The sequence below is a fragment of the Pseudophryne corroboree genome, chromosome 6, assembly GCF_028390025.1.
Source record: "Pseudophryne corroboree isolate aPseCor3 chromosome 6, aPseCor3.hap2, whole genome shotgun sequence".
Lineage (NCBI taxonomy): Eukaryota > Metazoa > Chordata > Amphibia > Anura > Myobatrachidae > Pseudophryne > Pseudophryne corroboree.
This window is the reverse complement of record NC_086449.1, coordinates 459,894,169-459,916,744: the sequence shown is the minus strand read 5'-3', so window position 1 is coordinate 459,916,744 and position 22,576 is coordinate 459,894,169. Positions and strand designations below refer to the sequence as shown.

General features: G+C 40.4%; 1 pseudogene; it reads left to right on the top strand.

The window, feature by feature from the left end:
- Positions 1 to 21,957: 21,957 nt before the first annotated feature.
- LOC134936970 (5S ribosomal RNA) lies at positions 21,958 to 22,078 on the top strand (annotated as a pseudogene).
- The last annotated feature ends 498 nt before the right edge of the window (positions 22,079 to 22,576 follow it).

Genomic DNA, 22,576 nt, shown 5'->3' with positions numbered 1-22,576 from the left:
TACATCAGGAATGGGTGAGAAAAATTTAGATGTTTAGCTAAGCGCAAATATATCTCATTCTGACGAATCATTCAATATATCTGGTTCATTGGAGAATCCACGTAAATGTATGCGGACATTCGTTCAGCATCTTAGGGGGAAGTGTAAAGGTTCAAAGGGAGGGCGTAGTGTAGCTGGGATGCAACCGGCGATAGTGTGCATTGTGCGAATATGGCAATATTGAGAGGAGTTAGGTCTAAGGTGAGGGAGCGAATCAAGAAGGGCCGTTTCGTAGATATGTTCGCAATTACGCATGATGCTAAAAAAGCTTTAGATACAGCAAAGGCTGAGGGGCCGGCGGCCGAAGAAGCAAGGAGGAGTTATCCTAATTGGTTTGCGGGAATGTATATATTTGCGGCCTGTTATATAGAATCTCGTCCATCAGAGTTTTTGAATGTCCTTAAGTATTTACATCTCATAGATAATATGTTTCTGATGGCTAGGTACAATGTTTGGCATCAGTACGATGAATTATTTAGGAAGAAACAAGATGGTCAGAGAATACTAAGTTTAGGTTTTAAAGACGTGGCGGTATGGTTAGAAGTAACTCAAAGTAATAGGCCTTTCTCGAAGTCGACGGGTCGAAGACAGCCCTTTCAGGTCACACCAGGGTTTAACACAGTAGGAAGAGGAAAATGTTACAAGTTTAATAACGCACAATGTAGTAAGGGAACAACATGTCAATATAGGCACGTTTGTATGCTGTGTGAAAGAGGTCAAGCAGCAAAGGATTGCAGTAGGCCCGCAACTCAGTTAGCAGGTAGAGGGGAACAGAGAGCCGTTCCTAGGTAAGGCAGAGTCACCAGTAAATGTAGAAGTTTTAGAGCAATGGTTAGGCCGCTATCCTCTCAGGGAGGAGGCGGGATTCTTATTGCAAGGTTTTAAGTTTGGTTTTAATTTGCTAGTCGTTAGGCCAGTATTAGTTTTAGACAGAAGGAATCTTAAATCAGCTAGAGATTTCCCAGAAGTGGTAAGAACTAAGATTGCTGCTGAGGTTGGTTTGGGGTGTATGTGTGGCCCTTTTAAAAGTCTGCTTTTAGCTGAATTTTGTGTTTCACCATTGGGTGTAGTTCCAAAGAAGGAGCCAGGAAAATTTCGGATAATTCAGCACCTTTCCTACCCGGAGGGAGGCTCAATAAATGAGGCTCTGGACCCTTCTTTGTGTAGCGTGAAATATCAGTCTGCTGAAGAAGCTGTTGCTATGGTTCAAGGTTTTGGTTTGGGTGCTCTGTTGGTGAAGGTGGATATAGAATCAGCTTTTAGATTGTTGCCACTGCATCCGGATTCATTTAAGTATATGGGTTTCAAACTAGATGGTCAGTTTTTTGTCGATAGGTGTTTGCCTATGGGCTGTTCAGTTTTGTGTTCTTATTTTGAATGTTTTAGTTCATTTCTACAGTAGTGCGTACAGGCGGGCACCGGACAGACGGGAGTCGCCCATTATTTGGATGACTTTTTGTTGGCAGGTCCTGCAGGTAGCTCATCGTGCCATGAATTGCTTTTTTCGGTTAGAAATCGATACTGAGGCAGGCCTTTGTAGATTGCCAGCGGAAAAAGTAAGTCATTTAAGGAGTTTATTAGAAAATGTTCTTTTTGCAAAAAAGATGACTTTGAAACAGGTCCAATCACTTCTTGGGTTACTGAATTTTTCGTGTAGGGTCATTCCGACAGGAACGGTTTTCAGCTGTAGGTTGGAAAGAGCTACCGCAGGGGTTAAGAGGTTGCACCGTTTATACGGATTTCATTAGAATTGAAAGAGGATTGTAAGGTTTGGTTAAAATTTTTGAGAGAGTTTAATGGGGTCCGCATTTGGTTGCCAGAGGAAGTAAACAACCATGAGCTGAAATTTTTTTCAGATGCATCAGGGTCGTTAGGTTTCGGTGCATATTTTGAGGGTGAGTGGTATGCGGAAGCTTGGCCTGAGGAATGGCATGCAAAGGGACTTACTGATAGTATGCTGTTACTTGAGCTGTTTCCAATCATTGTTGCAGAAGAGATCTGGGGCTATAGGCTCAGTAATCAAAGGATTTTGTTCTGGTTTGATAATTTGGGAGTAGTTCAAATGATCAACAATCAAAAGTCTTTGTGTTTGCATGTGCTGAAGTTGTTAAGGCATTTAACCTTTAGGTGTCTGTAGAAGAATATAGATTTGATTGCTAGGCATGTGCCTGGGGTTGAGAACGAGATAGCTGATGCTTTGTCTCGTTTTAAATGGGATAGATTTAGAGCATTAGCTTCAGCAGCTAGATTGGAGGATTGTCATGTCCTGAATTTGTATGGCATCAAACCGGCATGAAAGCTTTAGCATTGAAGGCATTGGCCCCTGGAACGTTGAGATCATATTCTGCAGCTTGGAATGATTGGCAGGCATACATGAATTCCGGCGGTAGGGGGTAAGAGTGTACAGGATGCTATTTTGGAGTTTGTATGGTTATGGCATGAGAGGGGTCATTCTAAAGCGGCTATGTCAAGTGCCTTGGCAGGAATTTCATACTTTTCACATTTAGAAGGGTTGATCGACCCAACTAAATCCTTTATTCTGTCAAAAGCATTGAGGGGGTGGGCTAAGGAACAGGCAAATGTAAGCGATGAGCGTAGGCCAATAGACATCAGGCTGTTGAAAGATTTAATTATTGCTGTTTCGGGTATTGCAATAGGGGATTTTGAGGTTAACCTTTTTAGTTTAGCATTTGCAGTAGCCTTTTTTGGTGCTTTAAGAGTAGGTGAGTTAGTTGCAAAGAGCAAAAGTTCAGTTGATACAGGTATATTGTTGAATAACGTAGTGGTTAAGAACAATAAGCTCCTTATAAAATACATCGGTCCAAAATGGATCAGCTTGGGAAAGGTAAATGGATTTCTGTTCCTATGCATTCGGAGCCGAGCATTTGCCCAGTAAGATTAGCAGAGTCTTACGGACGGATTCGTCCTGAAGGGGCGGAACAATGGTTGGTCCATAGCGATCTTAATCCTTTATCTAGATTTCAATTTACAAATATCTTTAATAGGTGTTTGATAGCGTTGGACATTCCATTAGAGAGTTATGGGACCCATTCTTTTAGGATAGGAGCAGCGACTTGCGCGGCATCAACAGGTTTTTCCAATGAAGAGATTAAGAGGTTATGGCGGTGGAAGTCAGATGCTTACAAGAACTCTATTAGGGGTGATAAGTTGCATTCATAGAGGCGTCCTGCGAGTTTGTTTTTTCGTAAACCCAGGGCCCTAAGCTACACGCCGTTAAAGGGGAATTAGAGTTCTTTTCACCTTTTTCCTCACAAAATTTTTGAGCTTTGGTGTTGTTCACCTCCATCTGGGTCGCCTAAACAGCTAAGTTTTCTCCTTCCTGGTTTAGCAGTGTGATTGAATTATATTAATATTGAATAAAATTTTCTTTGTTTTTGCCATTTTTTTCTGCAGTTTTTTTTACATTATTGAGCAAGGTGTGGATTGTGGGTCACTCATATGTTTATTGGGCCAGTAGGCAAATGGCGTCTAAGTCATTCCCCTTTGAAGTGAGGTGGATAGGTTTAAAGGGCATGAGATGGAGCAATTTTTAGAAGGTGCTCTGGGATCTTGAAAAGAAGTGGGGTGCCCCCGATTGTTTATTGATACATTTAGGAGGTAATGATTTAGGTACTTGTAAGGGTATTGAGCTTATTAACGACATAAAGAGGGATTTCCAATTAATTGTGAAGCATTGGACATTGGTTAAGATTGTGTGGTCGGAAGTTGTACCATGTAGATTTTGGAGGGGCACCCAAGGGGGAGCAGTTTTGGGTAAGGTGAGAAAAAAGCTCAATGCAGTGACCTCCAGATATGTGATTAGTTTGGGGGGGAGTGTTGTTAAGCATTCAGAGTTGCGTTATGAGAAGGTAAATTTATATAGGGTAGACGGGGTGCATTTATCTGAGAGTGGCTTGGAGTTATTTGTCACAGCATTATTGAATGGTTTAAAGGAGGTTTGAAGTGTTAGGTTGGTGGTGGCGTTTTCGTAGTCTCGAGCCTTCGAATTTGGCAGAAAGTAGTGCTATTCGGTGGCTCAATTTAGCGCAGCAGAGCTTGGCTAGCATTTCCTCTTTGAGAAAAGGTGAGTCAGTCACTACCTCAGGGGAGGAACAGGTCACCATCTTAAGGAGGGGCCAACACTGTGCTAATTAATGGGAGATGGTTCTACCCAAGACGGTTTGCACAAGGGGTGGAAACTCCACCCCATTTGTTTAAAGAGTCAAAAGTTTTTATGCCATGGCTGAGTTGGCACTGCTTTTTTCACCACCGGTGATTAATATTTCCAATTCTGATTTGAATTTAATAAATTTGTCTGTGACCTCCATTTATCCAATCTATACAGTTGTCCGTGTCTTTATTTCTTGGTATATGGTTTAAGTTTGCGTAATAATAAAACATATGGGTGACTTAAAAAGACTGAGAGACTGTATAGGATAGAGTGAATATAAGCACCCTGTTTGTTATGTAGCTAAGCTGGCTGGATCTGGTTTTGTGTTGATATTAGTTGATAGGTTGTTGATGTTTGTCAATCAATAAGTTAACCAATGAGAAGTGGTCCGTAGGCAGGTTATGTTAGTTTATTTAAGTTAGGGCTGAGGGATTCAAATCTCTCTTGCCATTTTGTGATCCCTCCCACCCACCCGGCAAGTTAATTTATCTTAAAAATTTGTTTTAATTTTTACATTGGAATAATTCATTATAATTGTTCCAGCAATGCGAGGCACAGCGGGTGGAAAGCAGTGCTATTCGGTGGCTCAATTTAGCGCAGCAGAGCTTGGCTAGCATTTCCACTTTGAGAAAAGGCGAGACGGTCACTACCTCAGGGGAGGACCAGGTCACCATCTTAAGGAGGGACCAGCACAGTGCTAATTAAGGGGAGAAGGCTCTACCCAAGACAGATTGCGCAAGGGGTGGAAACTCCGCCCCATTTGTTTAAAGATTCAAAAGTTTTTATGCCATGGCTGAGTTGGCACTGCTTTTTTTCGCCACCGGTGATTAATATTTCCAATACTGATTCAAATTTAATAAATTTGGCTGTGACCTCCATTTTTCCAATCTATACAATTGTCTGTGTCTTTATTTCTTGGTTTATGGTTTAAGTTTGCGTAATAATAAAACATATGGGTGACTTATGAGAACTATGGACCGCAGCTTTAGTTTGCATAACACAAGAGATATCTGATATTTTATGTATTCAGACTTCAGGGGACATGTACTAAGCAGTGAAAAAAGAGGAGAAGTGAGCCAGTGGAGAAGTTGCACATGGCAACCAATCAGCTGCTCTATATACTTTTATAGTATGCAAATTATAAATGTGAAATCAATTCTGTTTGGTTGCCATGGACAACTTCTCCACATTCTCACTTCTCCAATTGTATCACTGCTTAGTACATCTCTGCCTTAGCTAAATAGGCTGTAACTTTTAGACTTGGGTGGGGTTTGACTTTCATGTTTGTATCTATTTAATTGATGAGCAGTTTGTTTACAGAACAAGCCTTACACAGCACATATGTTTGGTTCTGTGCCATTTTTTTTTCAGTTCACTCAAATTCCTTATGAACACATTTTGACAGGTAGATTAAGAGCCATCAAAGGAGGCATACTGGCATTTTTAAAGTAATAGCAACCACACAGTTGAAATGCTTTAAGTAACATTTTAGCCATGTCACAATCTTCCTGTCACAGGTTTTGGGAAGTTGACTTAGTGCCTTGTGACCCCGCCTCATACCCAGTCCATATGAGAGCATCCCAGGGTGAATTATTACCCTGCACAACATTCATTGGGTGGTGTAGTAGCATAGGCAGTCCTTAAACAAATGATCACACAGTTTATATGTGGGCTACCCTCTCATGCTCTGGTTATTGACAGTGGATAACCCCTGGATTCTGTTCTTCCAGTGAACATAAGAAAAGGTACCCCAACTGCCGTGAAGTGTTTATGTCTGCTCTGGCTATCTAGACCTTACAAGCTCAGTCTATGAGTGAAACTACAGATATTTGTAATCAGAAAAGTGACAAAAAATCTGACAGAAAACAGACAAATGTTCAAACTGATTTTTATTTTAATAATTTCCACAATTTCAAATTGAAACCAAAACATTGTCTAGTTGGAAATCAAGCTATGTTAATTCACCAGAAATTAAACTGTAGCCTTCTGAAGTGGTTTTCTGTACACAAGTTTGAATTTAGTAAGTTAATAATCAACAAAAAATAGAATATCTTTATGCACGTCACACATTTTGGTTCCATATTATTTGGGGACTCTTTTCACTCAAACTATAAAGTATGCATTATTTGCCTCCATTTCATTCCTCAGGCATAAGCAGGGAAGGATTTAGTGGCCAGGCTGCCCCTAGGCACATTATTGGTTGCCCCCATCATGTCACTGTCCTCTTCATGTCTTCATGTCAAGACCAGTCATGATGCCTTCAGACTGTCAAACAGCCCCATTCTCCCCCACAACCAGCTCCTGCACCACAGTTTGCAGTCCACTGTCCCACCCCAATAGTTGCAAAAAAAACCCAATCACCTGGCATCATCAGCCTGTTGTGCCAACCCCCTTCAAAAGTTAAAACTGGAGATATATAGGGGTCATTCTTAGTTGATTGCCCATAGCAAATTTTTACTGCTCATGCGATCAACTAGACGTAGCCTATGGGGGAGTGTATTTTAGCATAGCAGGGCTGTGATCGCTTGTGCAGCCCTGCTATGCTAAAAAAGTTTTGTGCAGAACAAGACCAGCCCTTCAGTTACTTACCCTGCGCGATGGAGCCAGCGATGAAGGTTCCGGAATTGATGTCAAACAACCCCCCTCCAAATGCCTGGACACGCCTGTGTTTGGATCTCCACGCCCAGAAAACGTTGAGTATCCACCTCGGAACGCCTCCCCGCTGTCAATCTTCTTGCGATCGCACTAGCAATTACTTTCTTCTTTCTTCTGGTCATTGGCCGGCGATGGTTGTCACTGGGCAACGACACGTGCGCATTGCGGGTGCCGTGCACGTGCATTTCCAACTCATTTGCACTGCAGTGATGAACCACTGCATGCGAATGGGTCGGAATGACCCCCAAGGCCTTATTCAGGTTTGTTAGCAAACCAAAAAAATGAGCAACTGGGCAAAACCATGTTGCACTGCAGGTGGGACAAATGTAACATGTGCAGAGAGAGTTAGTTTTGGGTGGGATGTGTTCAAACTGAAATCTAAATTGCAGTGTAAAAATAAAGCAGACAGTTTTTAATATGCACAGAAACAATATAACCCACCCAAATCTAAATATCTCTGCACATGTTACATCTGCCCCACCTACAGGGCGGCATTATTTTGCCAATTATACCCCTTTCAGACAGAAAATGAAATTACTGGGTGAAGCAGTTCCACCCAGTAATTTCATGAAACACGTGGGTCCTTTTTCTCTGTGAAAGGGTCAACCCGTGTTGTAATTCCAGAGACTTCGACCCTGGAATTTACCAGGGTCGGAGACACGGGAATTATGACACTGGTTGACCCTTTCACACAGACAAAATACCCGTGTTGATCTGCAAATTACCAGGTCGAAATTCTCGACCCAATAATTTGCATGTCTGTGTGAAAGGGGAGGCCAGGCAGGTCCCGTCAAAACTACCCGGCACGTAATTGCCGGGACTTTCAGACATTTCTGTCTGAAAGGGGTATAAGTGTGCTTTTATGGTTTGCTAACAAACCTGGATAACTCCTTAGATACATGTATAAATAATAAAGTACAATCAAAAAGGTGCTCATAATCTTACTAATGACACTTTAAAAATAATAATTTAGAATAAACAGTACTAGCAAGGACAATAGTAAAAACTGCAAGCCATACACTACATGTACATTTCTGCTACTTTTGAAAAAAAATAAAGACGTACCACATACTATAAAAGTCATGTGAGTAAAATTTTCCCATGGCGAAAATCACCCATGATTATCTTGCAATGAGGCTAAAATATCAGCTCTTCCTATTTTATGATAAAATGGGATTTATTGTATATCATTAAATAATTGGCTCAGTGATAAACTTAGTTATTATTTGAGATGTTTTTTAACTACTTTTAAAACTACTTTTTTAACTAGTGTTGGCAACTTGGAAGAATACTTCTAGACAGTTGGTAAACATCTTTTCCATGTACAGTGTAATCATATATGTAAGCAATCACTCACTAGTGGCTACTCTATCTTTTTGTATTGGGTCTCAGTGGTAATTTCATCAAACCAAGGCAGACATTTTAGAAATATCAATACAGCTTGTGTGCTCATGTGTTACTTAATGAAAATGCAACATCAAAAGCAAAATAAAGTATAATTTATACGCTCAGTATAGAGAGACAGTATGAACATCTATCAAATCTACTGGACTCTGCTTTATTCCCCAAAAAGTATCACACGCAGTATTATTTCAAAACAAAAAGGACATATTAAATGTATTCATATACTGTACATGCACTGTAAGCATAGCAATAAAATGGATTGCTTGCTCTTTCAGAAATGTATATTGTCTTACAATTAAAGCATGAATTATGACTACAGTAATTAACCAAATGTTTTAACTTTACAAATAAACCCCATCCACCTGTTGTCATAAAAAAACATACTCCTGCTAGCATTAGTAATAGTGAATTTCCCCTGGTCTTGTTAGCCTGGAGAAAGTTCAATGAACACATCAATCATTGAAAAGAGTAAATAAAACTGATTTGATGAGAACTGACATATTGAACTGGTAGGGACTAAGGGGGTGATTCAGACCTGATCGATGGGCTGCTAATTTTTCTGTCCTGCGTTCAGATAGTCGCTGCCTCCAGGGGGAGTGTATATTTACCATGCAAGTGTGCAATCCTAGCGATCATACTTAACTTCATAGCAGTCATCATTATCAGTGCACACTTGCACCAGCCCTATCCTTAGTGCGAGAAATCCACCTGAAATGCACAACAAATCATAGCTCACAATTTTCTCTACATCTCCTCAACATACCATCACCTAAAGTTAAACTACTTGCAAATGCATCATTGCCATGTAGTTACACCCATTCAGCTGCAAGTGGAGTTGTGACTATGTACAACCTGTAAACACCCATAGATGTACAGTATACACTCAGCTTTGGAGCAGGCAAATTGGGCTTGCATGCACCCCTGCCCTTATATGTTTCCAATTATTACCCTGCTATGTTAAAGTATTTCATTGCAGTACAAGCAGCAACAAAAACATAATAATTTCTTTCTTTCATTGAAATACTGTACTTAACACTAGCACTTGATTATGCCAACACATCATCACATATTCTTAAATTTAAGACAAATTTTAAATGAAGGTTTAAATAGGGAGCGCTAAGCCCTAAGGTAGGTGTGTGTGTGTGTGTGTGTGTGTGTGTGTGTGTGTGTGTGTGTGTGTATATATATATATATATATATATATTATGAATCATAACAGGTTTAAATAAATGTACTGTATATCGATAACAGCATATAAAGCAGTATGACAACAATCCACTCTTAACGTCATTATATGTTATAACTAAAATACTGGTTAAAATAAACCATTTATTTAAACCTGTGGTGATTCATATCTCTCGCTGTACACAATACACACACACACACCTTAGTGCTGATCTCTCCTTATTAAATCAATGACAATTGTCCCTAGAGGGCTGACACACCTCACAGAGTAGTTTTCCCGAGTATATTAACATAACATATCCTTTATATGCAGGCCATCCATTCTCATAAGGGTGAATGTAAACGGTACACGTTACACCGAGCGCCACATAAACCAACAAGAAAAATAAATGGGAAAATACTCAGTAATACATCCCTTTCATATGCGTGGAATAATTCTTTCCAAGGGTAATTTCTTCTACTCCCGTACAATCAGCACATAGGGAGAAAACAGATAATACAACATGTGTGGTACAGTATTTTTTAATCACACATTAAAAACACAATTGGTGCAAATAGCAATAGAAGAAAAATATTGAACAGCTTAGTCCTGAGTGCTGTGGATATTGTGAATAGACTGCAAAATTACCAGAAAGACATGAGAACCGGTGGAAAACAGTTCTCAATCAAAGCTCTTTAATATATCACCAGTACGGTCCTCCCGGGTAGGCAATCTGGGATAAGTTCCTGGCAATGGTCAAGTCCTCCATGTCTCCAAAGCAAAACTCCAGGATGCACTGTTGCAACAAGATCCAATGCATTTCAACCCTGTACTTAGGGTCTTTATCAAGGCAATGAATGGAAGTGTCTCTCTCCCGTCCCTCCTTATAAGGGTAATTGTGTCCAATCCTAACGTTCCATAAATGGACCTCCTCCTTCTGACCAATCCGAAACACTGGTCTTACATCCAGTCCAGAGAACGTCCCCCCTACATGTGTAAATCTCGCCCGTTCTTCGTGGCCGTCTCCGGCATTCCGCGATGAATCCCGGAGACGGCCACGGAGAACGGGCGAGATTTACACATGTAGGGGGGACGTTCTCTGGACTGGATGTAAGATCAGTGTTTCGGATTGGTCAGAAGGAGGAGTTCCATTTATGGAACGTTAGGATTGGACACAAGTACCCTTAAAAGGAGGGATAGGAGAGAGACACTTCCATTCATTGCCTTGATAAAGACCCTAAGTACAGGGTTGAAACGCGTTGGATCTTGTTGGAACAGTGCATCCTGGAGTTTTGCTTTGGAGACATGGAGGACTTGACCATTGCCAGGAACTTATCCTAGATTGCCTACCCGGGAGGACCGTACTGGTGATATATTAAAGAGCTTTGATTGAGAACTGTTTTCCACCGGTTCTCATGTCTTTCTGGTAATTTTGCAGTCTATTCACAATATCCACAGCACTCAGGACTTAGCTGTTCGATATTTTTCTTCTATTGCTATTTGCACCAATTGTGTTTTTAATGTGTGATTAAAAAATACTGTACCACACATGTTGTATTATCTGTTTTCTCCCTATGTGCTGATTGTACGGGAGTAGAAGAAATTACCCTTGGAAAGAATAATTCCACGCATATGAAAGGGATGTATTACTGAGTATTTTCCCATTTATTTTTCTTGTTGGTTTATGTGGCGCTCGGTGTAACGTGGACCGTTTACATTCACCCTTTTGTCCATATCAAGTGTACTGGAGAGACACTTACCACTGGTATTCTGTTTATTGAGCAGCCTATTTTGCACAGATTGTCTGAACATCACTTAGAGTTTTTTTAGATAAGCATCCATTCTCATAGTTTAATTAAAACATTTATATACCCATGATTTCAAATAATTAGTTATCAACCAGATTCATCAAACAAAGGACATTTGATAGAGCCAAGTCTGATAGATTATTTAATGTTAACAAAGGCATAAGAGAAATACAAGAAAGACAATTAGAACAAGGATGGGACAGGCTGATTACGATTTACTGTTGAATACCAATTAAATTTCAGATTTAAGGAACTACAGTTTAATTCATTGCAAACTATTAGATATTTTTTCTACAGATTTTGTAGGTTAATACAATTTAAATTTGTCACTAGAAGAGGAATTATTTTGGATGCAGTCTTGTTGAAACCTTTTAGTGTGTTATGAGTGTTTCTAACAAAAGAGAACAATACACATGGCTCACGAAAGATATGTTCATTGTCAGGGCACATGTTACATTTGTTGTGTACATGTTTACAAACAAAAGTAATTTATAAACCATGTTTTTATAAGTTTATTCAATTGCAACTCCACAGATGTGTTATACTGTATACTTGCTATCCAGGGAATTACCAAAACTTTGAGGGGCCCACAGCAACAAATTTAAGGGGTCCCTGTCCCAATGATTTTTGAGAGACACCTCTTTGCTGCAATTATTCATTTTATGCCCCATAGTAGTACCCTAGTTCATTTTCTGGACCATAGTAGTGCCCTAGGTAATGTTATGCCCCATAGTAATGCCCTAGTTTATTTTATGGTTCTCTAGTTTACATAATGTCACATTGTAGGGCTACCAGTACACATTAGGCCACACAGTATCCCCAGTTCAAATTATGACATACAGTGTCCCCAGTTCATATTATACCTTATTACCGTGCCCTCTGTTCATACTGTGCTATATTAGTGTGCCCTCCAATTCAAATTATGCCATTTTACAAAGCACCAATTTATATTATGCCACATTAAGTGCCCCAATTCTTATTTTTGTAACATTATAGCCACTTCTTTGGGGGTGATATGGGGTGTGTAGGGTCTGCCAAGATATGGTTTCAAAAATCCCCAGTAAAATGTGTACCTCTGTCACTCTCTATTATCTCAGGTACCCCATATCTGCAGACTACTTTAGTTATCAGTTTCTATGCTAGAGTTTTTGTGTTTGCAGACCTGCAGGGTCAAACATCCATCCAGCCAGAAAATATGTCCACACACACTCATGTCTTCATACTTTGAGCAACTGTATTTAGGCAATCTGTAATTTTGTAAATGGAAAGTATGTTTTAGGGGTAGCATTCTGAGGCACAGGCACTGTTTTCCATGGGTTATCCTAGGGCATAAATTGTACAGCCTGTGTTTCCTGCATGAACCCAGGAGCTACCCAATATTCCAGGAGGTCTCTGGAAGTATGCACTTTCCTAGGAAGTATCTGGGCCAGGAGTGGGACAGGCAGTAGTGTTGATCGACCATCCTCCTCCTTTTTTTCTCTGCACCTATTTCCTTCTGTGCAGCTTGCATTTGCATTTTCTGCAGTAAGCTAGGGTTGAATAGTTCTATGCAGGGGTTAAAGTGAGCCAGAATGGGGCGGAACTGCATTCCGTCAGTTCCACTTGGAACTGACGGAACGCAGTTTCAAGTGGATCATTCTGAGGTAGTAGGAATTTAGTTAAAATGCGTGTGAGAATTAGGCACGAAAGGACTATTTATTGCCATCCCTTTTTACCGACCTCTCTAATGGTCATGAACCATCCTGTAAGGATACTGGGGGTCATTCCGAGTTGTTCGCTCATTGACGATTTTCGCAACGGAGCAATTAAGGCAAAAATGCACATGCGCATGGTACACAGTGCGCATGCGCTAAGTATTTTAGCACAAAACTTAGTAGATTTACTCATGTCCGAATGAAGAATTTTCATCGTTGAAGTGATTGGAGTGTGATTGACAGGAAGTGGGTGTTTCTGGGCGGAAACTGGCCGTTTTCTGGGAGTGTGCGGAAAAACGCAAGCATGTCAGGGAAAAATGCGGGAGTGTCTAGAGAAACGGGGAGTGGCTCGCCGAACGCTGGGCGTGTGTGTGACATCAAACCAGGAACGAAACGGCCTGAGCTGATGCAATCTGTGAGTAGGTCTGGAGCTACTCAGAAACTGCTAAGAAATTTCTAATCGCAATTCTGCTAATCTTTCGTTCGCTATTCTGCTAAGATAAGATACACTCCCAGAGGGCGGCGGCCTAGCGTGTGCAATGCTTCTAAAATCTGCTAGCGAGCGAACAACTCGGAATGACCACCACTGTTTCATCTGTGGTTTTTTTCATTGGGAAAAGAGCCATGTTCAATGGGGAGCTGCAAGGTTTCAATTCTTCTGCCTGTATGTATTCCTGTATTTGCTTGCAAATTGCATTGGTTTGATCTGGATTAAGAGTATACTGTTTCAAATGCACAGGTTAGCATTGGGCTTGATTTGTATAGACACCAGGGTAACGGCATGAGTTTTACATCAATTTTTCTTATGGTCTAAAGTTTATCTGGAACCTCAGTCAGGACTTTCTCTACACTGGTGTCTACCTGATTAATGTGTTGCATCTAATGTCTAAGCATACATATAGGTGTCAAAATCAATAGACTGCTGCTTTCCAGGTCCAGTTGGGATTGTTAGATCCCCATCCCTGTATATTATGGATGCTTCGAGGGCAGACAATAAATCTGCACCTATGAGGCCACAGTTAAGTTGCAGGGATATTCAGAAAACTGAAACAAGTACATTTGCAGTGGAGAAGGTCCTAACAGAACTTTCAAAGCTGAAACTCGATAAATCAATAGGGCCCGATGGGATACATCCAAAGATACTAAAAGAGCTTAAAGGGGTGCTGGTAGCACTATTAACGGAATTATTCAACCAGTCACTAGCTACAGGAGTAATTCCAGAGGACTGGAAAAGAGCGAAAGTCGTCCCACTGCACAAAAGTGGAAGCAAGGAAGAGTCAAGTAACTACCAACCAGTGAGCCGTAATTATAACATAGACAGACTCATGGGTTGATTTGGCATGTTTTTCTACTCTCTCTTTGTGATTTTGCTCTATTGCTATCAAAATAGTGAGAAATGTGTTGGGCTTTAAGGATGCAAAGCTCTGGTCTGCTTTCATGTAATTCCTCTTTTATTTTTTGGTCTAAGCCATTAAGTAAAGTAAAAATTCTTATCTCTCTGGGCTCTACCAACCCAAACCCCAAATCAGTGTGTTTGCAAAGTATTAAGTCATAATAGGCCTGTACTGATTCACCCTTTTCCTGTGTTCTATATTTGCAGGAGAATGTTCTGCTAGCCTTGCAGAATATTTTGCGTCTATCTAACCATTAATTTCCTGACAGGACTGATTTCTGTTGTGCAGTCCCTTTGGGCCCCGGCACATTGTCTATTTGTATATTAGAAGTCTCAGTTGCTGCAGTTTCACCTACAGCTGCATGTATAACTTCATCCAAATCAATCCATGTAACACTATATACAGTGTTTAATCTTTCAAAATAGTGGGAAGCTGCCATGGAGTGATTTCTTATATCAGGGACATCCTTAGCTATTGAAAAATGTTCAGTTTTAGTCCATAGTTTAAACCATGTGGGGTACTGTACTTGGTTCTGTCCTTCCTTCCTGTCTGTGCTGAGCCCTCATGGGGTAAATTCTTGTAGGTTTGGAAGTATCTCTGTATGATGAAGGGTGGCTGAGGGGCAAACCACTGGGCTGTGAGGTACTGCCAACTGCACATATCTGCATTGTGCACAACTTTTGCTAGACCAATGGTGTAATCCTATACTACTTCTAAATCTCCATGTTCACTTAACTGGTTGAGGCCCTTTCTGCAGTTATATTTCTTTCAGAATGGTCATTTCTCTTACATGATGGACAGGATTCAGACCAAGGTGCACCACAACTTTGGCAAAATGAATCACTTGGTACATTGCAGAATCTACAATCTAAACTTCTTCAATCAGAGTAATGAAGATTAGACTGACTCCCTTTCCTTTTCCTAGTTACTGACTGTGGCCATCTGAGTTTGCCCTAATTCCATTCTCAGATTCAAGAAGGGCATCTCATCCTCCATGTGAATTAATGCCATCTCCCATTTTAGTCTTTCCATTTTGAGCCACTGACCTGCTTATTTTTGAGAAATTCTTATCCTGTATATATTTTCTTTGTCTCTGCTACATATCTTGGAATTTATATTGGTCTATGGTACCCTGTGTCAACAATCTGTACCTGTTAAACAGTCTCTTCATTCCACTCAGAACCATTACATCCTTGGAAATCCATGGGTTTTCATCCAAGGGATGACTGTTAGTTTTCCCCAGTCAACAGACTATTTGAGAATCTGGGGTTTAACTCCCCCCCCCTCCATCCCTAGTCAATAGACTATCTCAGAATCCAGGGTTTAACCTCTCTAGTAAATAGATGATCTGAGAATCTGGGGTTTAACCCCCTAGTCAATAAACTAGCTCAGAATCCATGATCTAATGGGTCAGAAGACACTATACTATGTGACAACCGAGTGGAATTATTTACCACTGTGTCCCACTGTTTCCCTTTGTCAGTACAGACACACTAACTGCAACTCATGGGGTAATCTCCTTACACAATCTAGGGCAACAGCTAAATCTAGATGTGATGTTCACTATCTGTGATTACTAACACCCTTCTCCCACTAAAATCTGACTACCTGGACACAGGAAGATAGAAAAGCTTTGTTTAGCACAGACAATAATTCTACTCATAGTGTGGTTTTGCAATTCTGTCTTCCAGCACCTAGCAGACGTGATGTCCGTGCTTGACCAGGAACTGGGGATCTTGGTAGGGAAAGTCCAGATTAAAAGGGAAGGATCTAATCAGCTAGGATATCTGTAAAACAAAGATTTAATTACAGCTGGAGAGCATGGGCATGCACAGAAACAATTGTGTATATTAGTTACTCTGAGGTTTATTAACATGGATGGGTTTATATAGCCTTCTGAACAAGCATGTGTTATTTTAACATGCGTTACTATTTGCCAAGAATGATATTAACATCACATAAACACTTTAAGCTCAATTTTGTATTAACAGCAGAGGGCAGTAATGGCTAAATTATTAATAAGCAAATAATTACTAATTTTCTATCCTGGGAACACACTGATGCTATCCTTGAAAGGAACATCCAGTCATATTACAATGCTCTATTGTGACATTTGTATCTTATGCACCTGCCAAGCTTATGAGAATTGAAGCTAAGAATGCATTCAAGAATGTGAGTGTAAAATTTAAAGGACAAATTCTCATTTGTAAATGTCAGCAGAATTTGAACAAAACAATTATCTAAATTATATTATTATTAACTCTGTTACTACAAAATGTAGGAAAAAGTGGCAATATGAACACAGTGCCCCCAACATAGAGCTTAGTAAGTGGGATACATTTAGTTAAGGCATCCTGTCACCAGGTACTATCTAGCAGGAATTTTAAACAAGTTTTTATTGATGGCTACACTTATGGAAAATTTTGTATACACTGGAGCTCAAACATCCAAAATCTTAGGGGAATATTTACTAATGTGCGGGTGTTTTAGAATTGGAGATGTCGCTGAAAGAAATGGAGATGTTGCTGTTACAGTATTTTCCTAGAAAACACTGTAACATAGCATTTCATATGCAGATACAGGCAAATTCGCACACAGAATATAGACATTCTGCATATTTTAATTAGCAGAGTCTGGTTGTGCTTCTTATTCACATAGCAATGCGAATAAGATGCATTTTCAGCAAATAAAGATGCTCAACACTAACAGAGTTGCATGGAGCATGACAGCTCACTCACACCAGGCATCTCCTGTTGCATGATGTATTGAGGCAAGATGAACGAGGACACATCTGTGTAGATGATGGTGAGGCACTGGAAAAAAGGGTGTATCTTTAAATATTGATAGAAATTGTTGTGCACAGTGTGATGCTGTTCTTACATATCTGCAAATGTGTGCAGTGCGAAACTGCTTAAAACATGTGATACATGCCATAATCCATATGTTTGCCATCCTAGAATATTGGCCAAGAGGAAATAATGAGTTATTCCACATAGCAATTAAAGTGTAGGGATATTGAATAGCGGAGAGATCTGTTGATTTTGTCTCAGGTTGAAACTGAGGGCAATGGTGGGGGTAAGTCAACCGTTTTGGGTATGTGTTTGTTGGGCAGCCAGATCATTCTCACAGTCCCTCTAAATTTTTGTTGCAGTTTTATAGTGTCACATAATCTTTTGCCTCAACCTCTTGGAGTTTTAATATCAAAGGGGCAATGGCTATCCAAGACAGCCACCCAAAAAGGACCTAGAAAGACCCCTTATGAATGCATGCCTTCTTGTTGTGTCAAGCAAATGGTTTGAGGGAGTGATGGTATGTGCAAGAATAGGGAAGGGTAAAGTTTGTAAATGGTATAGCAGTTAAGGTAGTACAGTCATTTAAAGTGAATTTATGAATCTTATTCTGAACACTGTGCATTTCTGGTGCAAATAATGTAGTATGGTCCTGTACTATAAATAAATCATAAAACAGCAAACAGGATGGTCATGACATTGGTTCTAAACAATTGGGCCTGGTGCTTCCCTTTTGTAAGGTACTGTGGGTATGCAAAATAAAGATAAATCATGATGGGAAAAAGTTGTGGGCAAAAATAGCTGATTTGTTTGCTTCTGTAAAGCTTACTATATGCTCTGACTGGTAACAAAAACATATGCATCTGGTTTAAAATAAGCACCATCAGAGACACTTACAGCCCAGCTGTGCTCCTTCAATGTCTACATGTGTTCTCAAATGTGCACGCATTCTATTACTGTACTCGGCTTATTGTAGAACGACAGTCCAACCCCATTCTGCCTATTCATCAGCAACTGATTCATTGGCCAGTATGTGTTTATGAATTGTTTAAAATATACCTTAAGATGGTTCAAATGCAGGTAATCCAGGTAATGGAATGGGCTACAATGAAAATAATGTTTATTGGGAATAAAATAAACTTAGTAAATACAAATATATTAGTTTAACATAAATATTTACTACTGAGATTTTTTTACCTAGCATTGTGCAGATGAAAAGGGAGTGTCCAAATTAAGTGTGATTGTCTACACCAGCAAGTGGGTTTTCATTGTAAATGTCAGGTTATGGAACTCTTTACTAAGGAATGTGTTCATGGCCAATTAATTCCATGGGTGTAATTATGGTGTCTTTTTAAAAAACATTTAGTACCTCCACTAAAGCTATCGGAATGCATCACTGGGGTGGAAGATCCAGGGATTTAATCCAATTAAAATGTATAGGTGGAAGGGGGCGTGGCCTGACTGGATATGGAGTAGGACGTGTTCTCCTAGCTCCCCAGCCAACAACATCCTGACTATATCCTGCTACCCCTGTGTGATTACCTGAGTGGCCCTGGACGGTTTTCTAAATACCTGCTGTCCAATCTGGGCTACGTTTCACCGGGATTTTGTGCCCTGTATTCTTGCTGGGACCGTTTATAGGAGCGTGTTGGACCCGACTTACATGAGACCGGCGCCATCTTGGATAGCGCTGCCCGGGAGCTGTACCACTCCTCTCCTACCCGGCTTACCCAACATACCCTAAGGCCGGCGGGAGTGTAGCACGGGGGCCCCGCCGCTCGAATACCTCGCCACTCCGCTCCTCTTACCCGCCGGACGGCCAGGACACTTGCCGCGGCTGAGCTGACTGCAGGGAGCCGCCGGGCGCCATCTTGCGGTTGGCGGGCCGTGTGCACGGAGCTCCGCCGCCCGCCCCTGATAGCCCTGGGCTAAAGTTTGAGACTGGAACGGCCTGTGCACCGGCCGGAGAGCACCCCCGCTATATGGTGGACGAGCCCTGCCCCCCTGAGGGCTATAACACCGGCTGCACTGTTTGAGGGATTTTCCGGGCACCATCTTGTGGTTGGCAGAGTGCTCTGTTCTGCTCCTGACCCCACCTCTCCTGCTGGAAGTGTCTCTCACATGCTGTCTGAGCTGCTGAATCTGACTGAAGTCTAGAGGCTAATACTGAGAGCCCAGCAACACTGCCAAGACCACTGATCCTTCTATATATATATATTTGTCCTGCACCTCTTGGCCCTCTCACAGCGTGCCAATACCTGTTTTGCCTGCATTGCTTTGATATATATCCGTTCGGGTACGGCGGCATTGTGTTATCCAAAATGGTGAAAGGCCGCCAACAAAACGCGGCGGCGGGCGCAATGGAGAAGTTTGTTCGCAATCCCGGTCCCCAACAACAGAGAAGGGAAACTACTCAAGCTGAGTCTTCGACCCCCTCTCCTGCACACAGCTATACCTCGTGAGAACATGAAAAAAAGAAAAAAGGAAGGAGACTGCATCCTCACGGTCACGTGGTGCGCACACGTGACCGCAACGAGCCGTTCTCGGCAAAGTCCGTCGCCAAGGGAACCAGCCAAACAGGAAGTACAGTGCGGCCGGAGCTCGGCAGCAGATAGGACGCGGGCAGACGCGGCCGGCACCTTCCTCATACCAGGATCTCCCCCAGTATACAAGTAGGACTAGAAATTTATGAATGTACACCAGGTTTGGAGTAAAAAGGTTCTCATGGGAGCCAAACAGCCTTTAGATTAATAATATTTAACAATATTTAAAAGGTTTTTATTTATACACAAATAAAAGGTACTTGTAACCTAAAAATTCGACATTGATACAATAGTCTAAAAATTCAGTAAAACGATTTCACAATCTTATACATAGACATTTTTAGTTGATATGAGGAATTTATAGTCAGGTAATCACAATCAGAACTTGAAAAGGACGTGTATCCAACCAGATGCTTGTGGTGGTGACTTTTTTGACCCAATACTGCGAAACCCAACGCGTTTCGTCCGTTAGGACTTCATCAGGGGTTTACAATCCGTTTTTGTGAGAAAATAATTTACCACTGGTTAGGACGGGATTAAATTCCTAATGCTACATCCAATCACATGTTCTTTTCAAATGATGTGGTGTCTAAATTGGCTTCATCAAAACAAAAATTTACAATTAAGTTGAAGTCAGATGTTGTGATTTTCCCTAATTTCCTCAAGGAGAGTGAAACCTTATAATTCACCTCTGCTCCAATAAGTATCTCCAAAAAATGGGGTTCTTTTAGAGATCTCCAATCTTGAACCGCACTATTCCTTTTTCACAGGAACTGGCATAACTTCACAGGAACACAGCTAACTTAGGTAGCTGTGTTCCTGTGAAGTTATGCCAGTTCCTGTGAAAAAGGAATAGTGCGGTTCAAGATTGGAGATCTCTAAAAGAACCCCATTTTTTGGAGATACTTATTGGAGCAGAGGTGAATTATAAGGTTTCACTCTCCTTGAGGAAATTAGGGAAAATCACAACATCTGACTTCAACTTAATTGTAAATTTTTGTTTTGATGAAGCCAATTTAGACACCACATCATTTGAAAAGAACATGTGATTGGATGTAGCATTAGGAATTTAATCCCGTCCTAACCAGTGGTAAATTATTTTCTCACAAAAACGGATTGTAAACCCCTGATGAAGTCCTAACGGACGAAACGCGTTGGGTTTCGCAGTATTGGGTCAAAAAAGTCACCACCACAAGCATCTGGTTGGATACACGTCCTTTTCAAGTTCTGATTGTGATTACCTGACTATAAATTCCTCATATCAACTAAAAATGTCTATGTATAAGATTGTGAAATCGTTTTACTGAATTTTTAGACTATTGTATCAATGTCGAATTTTTAGGTTACAAGTACCTTTTATTTGTGTATAAATAAAAACCTTTTAAATATTGTTAAATATTATTAATCTAAAGGCTGATTGGCTCCCATGAGAACCTTTTTACTCCATATCTATCTTTGATACCTTATCTGACAGAGGGTATTTCTTATTGGTTTGAGACTAGTGGTAAAGCGCAGAAAAGGGTTACCTCTTGTTTTGTACACCAGGTTTGGTTTATATATGTGTCTCTGTGCACCAGTGCATTTTTCACTGCACGGACCGGTATTCACAAATACAATACAAATACCTTACCCACATGGTGCATAGACTATACTATTGACAGTCAGTTATCACCAGCAAGGGAATTAATGCAACCCTTTTGAGGTCTATATCTCTATCAAAAAAGCGGATGTGGATACGTCTGCCATTTTTTTTGACCTTATCCAGCACATAAACGCCTTCTCTCTCTCTCTTTTACACTATAGAAATCCATAATTATCTCAGTATTTCCTTATGACACATATCATATAGAAAACACTCTGTGTCAATTTATCATTATTTTTCTATTACTTGAGAATATTTTCTGAGAGCTGAAGATTTCATTGTTTGTTTTTCCCTGCTTCTTTGATAATTCAAAGTGTAATATCATACTTTCATTATTGTTTTGGAGACCAAATTTGGAGGTTTCCCTTTCCTGCACAGTTAAAAATATCATCATTTTGATCTAATGTTTTATTTTCATATATATGATAAACTGTGCAGCTGAGAGGTTTTATTCCTACTGATACTGCGACTAACTAAGCCGTGAAAACCCAGATGGGTATTTAATCTTTTGTTATACCTTATCATTTATGATAAAAAAAAATTGATTTTTTTCATCAAATCAGCTGTATCGATACCTGTGGCTCATATAACAACGCAAATTGGCTCCTGTCTGTGCCCAATTGTGGACACAGTGTGACAAGGGTGAGCATAAGGTCTGCGGTCATACCCCGCTGGAGATGCCCAATCTCATCTGATCTTGGAAGCCAAGCAGTGGAGGGCCGGGTTAAGTACTTGGATAGGAGACTACCAAGGAACACCCTGGTACTGCAAATATTTGCCACCCATCTGTCACCAATACAGAGCATTGTATTACACCTCGGTTATGACCTATGATTCAACTATCTGCTAGGATTAAAATTCCCATTTGGGATATATAGCAGCTTATAAATGATGGTCATATTTTCAATAAATGAGCAATTTATTATCACAGGTTGTCCTACAGTTGGAGTATGATTACTAACAACACTATAGACATACCCACTTCGGCCTGAATTAGGTATTTGTACCTTACAATTTATATATTTCTCTTTATATTTTCGCAATGTCACCATTTAATAAACATCGGCACCCTTTGAACTCCTCAATAATTAATTTTAATGAGAATTAATAAAATATTGTATTTTAGTTAGTTATTGTGACATTTAGTCGTACAACGTTATCTGTATATTGAGTGCTTCCCAACAAGAGTCTTATTTTTTCTTTTTTTCATGTTCTCACTATGAATAACTGACTCGGGGGAGCACCACTGATGGGTAGCTTTTTTGATACATA